Genomic DNA, 7,090 nt, shown 5'->3' on the forward strand with positions numbered 1-7,090 from the left:
GTCTTCCCTGCTCCTACAGCCTGACTGGCTTCCTAACAGGAGAGCATTGTTTAACTGAGGCCACAATAAAATCCCGCTGCCCAGAGTCCCTCACATTGCCCCACTCCACACAGCAGATTGAACTCCTAGATCCCAACATTGGCACGAACCATCCCTGACCTCCCCATATCTCTGGGACTTAGAGCACTGGCCAACCCCAAGGCCCCTGAGAGCCCAACCTCTGTAGACAGGTCAACTTCTCCCCCCACTATCTCTGACCTGATTCTGCCATTCCCAACCCCTGCCCTCTTGTGGTCTGTCACTGAGGTTCCCACATGTTCTAAATTTAGGCATTCCCAAGTTAAAACACTCACCTTGGAGAAGGTGATAATCCTATTGAGAAGACAGCACAGGTATGTAGAAACTGACAACACAAAGGAAAGATGAGAACAAGTTTGGGATTCTAGAAACCAAGAGGAGTACAAAGGAGAGGGGATTAATATAAGCTTAAAGATACTTCACAAAGGAGATAGAGCCTGAAATAAAATTTGGATTTGTAGGGTTTGGTTAAAAAGAGAAGTTGGTGGAGAGCATGCCAGAAAGATATAATATAAAAGGGGGTATAAAGATCAGAACATGTATGGCATCTAGAGGGAACAGTTTATCTTATAATTTACATGTCTCTGATATCAGGATCTGCTGGGTACCCAAAAATGGGCCCATGAAGAGGGGAAGTCGTACAGAAATGAGTGGATACAGACCACAGAGACAAGCCAAAGGAAACTCTCTCCTAGCAACCCCAACCCTCCTCTTCAAAGGTCCTGGCATACCATAACATTCATGAGGAAATGGTGAAGCTGGATCTTCTCTAATGTGGCCCCATTCTGCATTGTCTGATTTGAGGGGAGAGTCCATGGTAAAGACTCATAGCCAATGAGCAAGAGTCATGATTCCAGAAAACATTTTCCAGGCTGATAAAGACCCCAGCTAGTGACTAGGAATCCAAGGAGCATTCAGTCATCCAGGGGACATTTACTGAAAGTCTAACAATATCTTAGAGTATTAGTCATACAAAGATGAATGCTTTGGCCCTTATCTTGAGGTATTTCACAGGCTAGTAGGGTGGGAATGGGATGGGACTGAAACAGAATCTTATTAGAAGTATATAGGGGCGCCTGGGTGGCTCAGTCGGTTAAGCATCCAACCTCGGCTCAGGTCGATCTCACAGTTCATGAGTTTGAGGCCCACGTTGGGCTCTGTGCTGAGAGCTCGGAGCCTGAAGCCTACTTCCGATTCCGTGGCTCCTCTCTCTCTTCTTCTTTCCTACTTGCTCTCTTTTTCTCTCTCTCTCTCAAAAATAAATACACATTAAAACAATTTTTTAAAAAGAAATATATATGCAAACAGGAAATTACGGTAGGAGTGAAGGGGTAGCTGGACTGCTCTTGGATCCCTTGCTGCTTTGGATTCCTTGCCAGAATTCCCAGCAGCGGCCTAGTGGAAAAATACGATGTTGTACCCAAATAATATATTCAGGTAACCGAAGATGAGAATGATGAGCCTGTTGAAATACCATCAGAAGACGATGAGACATTGCTGCTTTCCATGGTTACAGCCTAGTTTCCAGGGGCATGTGGACCACGCTACAGCAATCCAGCGTCTTAGTGGATGAGAGGTGTCCAGCTGGTAGAAGGAATTCTGCATGCCCCGATCCTGGCTGGGGGAATCTGGTATATGTTGTCAACTATCCCAAAGATAACAAGAGAAAAATGGATGAGACAGATGCTTTATCAGCAGGGCAAGTGAAAAGAGCTGTCCAGAAAAGGTCTAACTTAATAATGTTGGGCCTCCCATGAAAAACAACTGAACAGGATCTAAAAGAATATTTTAGTGCCTTTGGAGAAGTTCTTATGGTTCAGGTCAAGAAAGACATTAAAACTAGCCATTGAAAGGGGTTTGGCTTTGTTCATTTTCCGGAATATAAAACCTAGGTGAAAATAATGCCACAGAGACACATGATGGATGGATGAAGGTGTCACTATAAACTTCCTCATTCTAAGTAAAGCCCACGGAAGGCTTTGAGAAGCAGGAAGGTGTCTGATGGGCGTCGTGAGGGGACATGACTGCTGAGGAGCTGCGGCAGTTCTTCAGCCAGTACGGGGAGGTGGTCGGTGTCTTTAGTCCCAAACCGTTCAGGGCTTTTGCCTTTGCCACATTGGCAGATGATCAGGTGGCCCAGTCTCTTTGTGGAGGGGACTCGATCATTAAAGGACCCGGTGTCCACATAGCCGATGCTGAACTTAAGCACAACAGCAACGGACAGTTAAAAGTGGAAGATCTGGTGGCAATCCTGGGGGCTTTGGGAATCAGGGTGGATTTGGTAACAGGAGAGGGGGTGGAGCTGGTTTGGGAAACGATGAAGGTAGGAATATGGGTGCAAGGATGAACCCTGGCGCTTCTAGCATTAATCCAGCAGTGACGCTGCAGCCCCAGCAGCACCGCAGAGCTGCTAGGGTATGATGGGCACGTTCGTCCCCAGTTCAGGCCCATCGGGTGAGAACCGAATCCAGGGTAACATGCAGAGGGAGCCAAGTCAGGCCTTTGGTTCTGAAAATAACTCCTCTAAGCAATTCTCATTCAGGTGCAGCAATTGGCTGGGGCTCTGCATTACATGCAAAGCCAGGCAGCGGTTTCAGTGGACGCTTTGGCTCAAGTGTGGATTCTACATCTTCTGGCTGAGGAATGTAGACAGTGGGGTTGGTATAGGCTGGCGGGAATTCAAATGTTTCCAAACATATGTTAAGCATAATGTAAAATACAGATGCACTAAGACTTCTCAAAATTGGTTTGTTCAGTGTGGAGTATATTCAGGAGTATTTTTTTTTTTTTTACCTTTTTCTGTAGAAAAAGAGGAAAAGCTAAAGGACTTTTAGAAGTGTTGTTACAAAAGGTAGAAATATTGAATGTTTACAAGTGAATTGCTATTTGCCCGATTGGTAAGAACCAACACGCTGTAATTGATATCAAAAGGTTTCCCCTCCAGGGGCCCCTGGGTGGCTCAGTCAGTTAAGTGTCTGACTCTGGCTCATGATCTCCTGGTTTGTGAGTTCGAGCCCTGTGTCTGACTCTGTGCTGACAGCTCAGAGCCTGGAGCCTGCTTAGGATTCTGTGTCTCCCTCTCCCTCTGCCTGCCTCTCTCTCTCTCTCTCTCTCTCTCTCTCTCAAAAAAAAATAAAATATTAAGAAAAAACTTTTTTTAATTTGTTTTTAAAAAAAGGTTTCTCCTATAATATTTTATCCCTGTGCTTGTTAAGTGAATTCTTCGCATGTTCAAAATGGAAACCATTGATTAGAACTACATGATTTTCAAAAATAAATAAATAAATAATAAATAAATAAATAAGAACTACATTATTTTCTCCTTGTTTTACTTTGAATCCCGCCATATAGACTTTTTCCTTAAGAAAATCTTTTCTGGCGATCACGCTGTCACCGTGTTTAGTTCTTTTGTTTTTTTCACACTTGTCTCCCTTCATATGCAAAAGTACGATATGAAGCCTTCATTTAATCTTTGCAGTTCATCGCATTTCAAATGTTTGTGGAGGAAGCACTTCATTGCAAATAGTGCTGTAAATATTCTGCCACGGGAATATCTCTGTCTACTTGCTTTCTGAATCAAGAATCTGTCACTGCCCTGCACAGGCTGTGTCTTTGACAGCGGGCGTCCCACTTTTATCCACTACTCTTTATTTCACGGAGTCGTATCAATGCTATGAACACAGGGCTGTGCTATGGAACCAGAAGGCTGTAGGAACTTCTGAAACTCTGTGTGGGATTGATGGCGGTGCCAAGGCTTCAAAGGCCAGTATGAGCAAGAACAGGAGAGAGCCATGCAGTCCATGCATAACGGATATTTTTCAACTTGGTGAGATGTTATCTCTCAATCCTATGGCTTGGTGACAGAGTGTGCAGATGGCAATGATAGCAAATAACGTACGAATGTTTTTTGCATTCAAAGGACATCCGCATCTGTTGGAGACCTTCAGTGAGTTTTGTTCTTAGATACCCCGTGTTGGTTGAATGTCTTAAGTGAAATGATACTGGTATCTCCCCCACCCCTTTGTCAACTGCTGTGAAGGCTGAGCGGTAGGGGGTCTCTTCTGTTACTGATCTGTAAGTGTGGTCACGGAAACTGAAGCTGGCGGGCTGAGAACTTGAACTGAGCTTGTGGTGTGCTTTGCAGGAGTACTTGTTAGTAGAGCTCACCAGGGAGCTTAAGGGTGTCACAAAGAAGGGTTGAAGTCCTAATGTCTGCTAGCGACCCATAAGAATGCTGTTGGATGCAGTTCTGTGTTCTGTGCTCGCATGCTTTTTATAAGAATTGTTAATGTTGGGGATGCCTGGGTGGCTCAATCGGTTAAGCGTCTGACTCTCGATTTTGGCTCAGGTCACGGTCTTGTGGTTCGCAAGTTCGAGCTCCACATCAGGCTCTGCGCTGACAGTGTGGAGTCTGCTTAGGATTCTCTCTCTCTCCCTCTCTCTCTGCCCCTACCCTGCTCTTAAGCTCTCTCACTCTCTCTCTAAATTAATTAATTAATTACAAAAGAGTTGTTCATGTTGGAAATTCTTACATAAAGCTGATTTAAATAACTAAAAAAACAAGAAATTATCATTCAGTTTACCTTGGAAGAATAAAAGAAGAAAATTTACCTAGGCTATGGACTGAGGAAGTGATTCTAGAAGAATTGACATCTGACTTGGGTCTTCAAAGATGCGGAAGTTTGATTGACTAAGACATTGTAGGCAAAAGCACAATATCAACAAAGTCCTAAAGACAAGAAAAATGTATAAACAAGAAGCTGTATGTTGCTAGGATGCATTTAGAGGCAGAAAATTGAGAAAGATTATCAGGGCAAATCAGAAACAGAAGAAGAAAGAACCAAAGACCAGGGAGAAGAGATTGGCTGGAAAGGGATGGGTTCTAAGTTGGCTCGAGTGCAACAGGAAAATACAGGGCAGATTCTCAAGGGGCATGAAAAGACAGATGTTTGTGAACACCTGGGCACTCAAGGGCTCACACCAGGCAGTTAATGCTTAGAGAAATGGAATAATTCCTATTCCAGAAGAACGATGTTCCATATATACATGCCAAACTTCATACTTATAGATGGAGAGCCAGAGGAGTGCAGGGATCACAGCTTTTCAATACTACCTGCCAATCTGCTGAATTGGGGCCTGCAGAACTAACAATGTATATATTTTATATATTTATTTATGTAAAAATAGTCAGTACCCGAAAAATACGATTGGAGGTATAGGTGATGCCCTGATTTTGAAAAATCTTGTTGGCCAGAATAAGAAGCTTTTATTTATTTTTTTTTTCTAAAGACAAATGCCACTGACATCTCAACAAAATCCTGGACAAGGAGCCTCAGACTGAAACTTCTACTAACAACTCTAGTCCAAGAAATGTAGTTTAGACGCGTTTTATTTCCTTAGGCCAAATGCACATAAAGCTGAATTTCTAAGTAAAAATTAAATAGAGGGATAGTGTGTTTTATTAGCATTTTCACTATATAATCTCTTTACCTTGCAACCTCTATCACCACTTTCCCCTGCTTGATTTGCAAGCATCCAGCTTAGGTATCATTTTTCAGCAACAGAGCCATAGCATGAAGTAAGGTACCCTGTGCTCAGGTACCTTCTCCACTTAGTAGACAAGAAAACTACCTCTTCCATCTTAAAGTTCAGAGTTATTTTAAATTAAAAGGAATAAAAATCCAGAATGCCTTGAATTCCTCAGTAGAAATATGCTACATGGGTGTGAAGTCCCTAAATTGTATGTGTCCCCTCTTCTGTAGCCTAACTGCTGGCACAGAAATGGCAAAGGATTGACTTAGATCCAAATTAGGGTTGCTATGGACAGTAGGCTGGTCATCTGAGCGGAGATTTACAAAATTCTTGTTCTGTAAGAATACAGAACTGTCACCGTTAATGCAGATATAACCATAATAATAAAAAGCAGCCACCATGCACGTTTTGTTGGACTCCTGCACGAATGCTGACTGAAAATCAGGTGATGCTACAAAGCCTCCTAAGACCTGGAACGTGGGCAGGAACCAGTTACTAGCTCACAGGATTGTTACAACACATGCAAATATAACATAAGTACTTTTATTATTTTCCTAGTTACGTAAATAATTCTGTGTTTAGAAGCTTCATCTTGGCAAGATGAAGCAAGAATGCAATCTACAAGAGAGCAAGAATGCAATCTACAAGAGAGCAAGAATCAAATGCAGGATGTTCACCATAACATCCTACTTTCCGGTTTCAGTGATGTCTGGGTATCCTGTAATATCATCACATCCTCATTCAAGAATGAATAAAAAAGGGGTGTCTGGGTGGCTCAGTAGGTTAAGTGACCGACTCTCGATTTCAGCTCAGGTCGTGATCTCACGGTTGGTGGGACCGAGCCCTGCATGGTTGGTGGGAGTGAGCTCTGTGTTGGACTCTGCACAGACAGTGTGGAGCCTGCTTAGGATTCTCTCTCTCCCTTTCTCTCTGCCCCTCCCCCACTTGAGGGTGCAGGCATGTTCCCATGCTCTCTTTCTCTCAAATTAAATGAACATTTTTTTAAAAGAATGAATAAACAAAATCATTGATTTGAAATATATGTAATAAATCCTATTGTTAGACCCTATCCTGCCTGGGCCTTGATAATGCCTGGAACATAACAGGCACCAGAACAGCTCTCATGGTTTGTCTTAAACTCCATGAGACCAGGGATCATCGTTTGCTTGCAACACTTAGCACGGCTCCCTGAATATGATAAATACTCACTACCTCCCCTACCAACTCAGGCAAACTTAGTGGACCTCTGAAAGATTAATGCAGTGTAGTTTGATCAAAATAACAACAAAATAAGATACTGATTTAAATTTTAACCCTGGATCCATGAATCCAGGCATGCATTAAGACTTTCTAGACCTCATTTTTTCTCATCAGCTCAGGACATAACCTCTAAACTCCCCCTCTTTCCATGGCCTCTTGATATGCCCCTATTAATCAGAATTTGTTTAGGTCTCTAAGCAGAGAAAGAGAGAGGCAGAAA

General features: G+C 42.9%; 1 pseudogene; it reads left to right on the plus strand.

Annotated features, from left to right (window-relative positions):
• Positions 1-1,509: 1,509 nt before the first annotated feature.
• Positions 1,510-2,727, plus strand: LOC115513026 (annotated as a pseudogene).
• The last annotated feature ends 4,363 nt before the right edge of the window (positions 2,728-7,090 follow it).

The sequence above is a fragment of the Lynx canadensis genome, chromosome B1 (assembly GCF_007474595.2).
Source record: "Lynx canadensis isolate LIC74 chromosome B1, mLynCan4.pri.v2, whole genome shotgun sequence".
NCBI lineage: Eukaryota > Metazoa > Chordata > Mammalia > Carnivora > Felidae > Lynx > Lynx canadensis.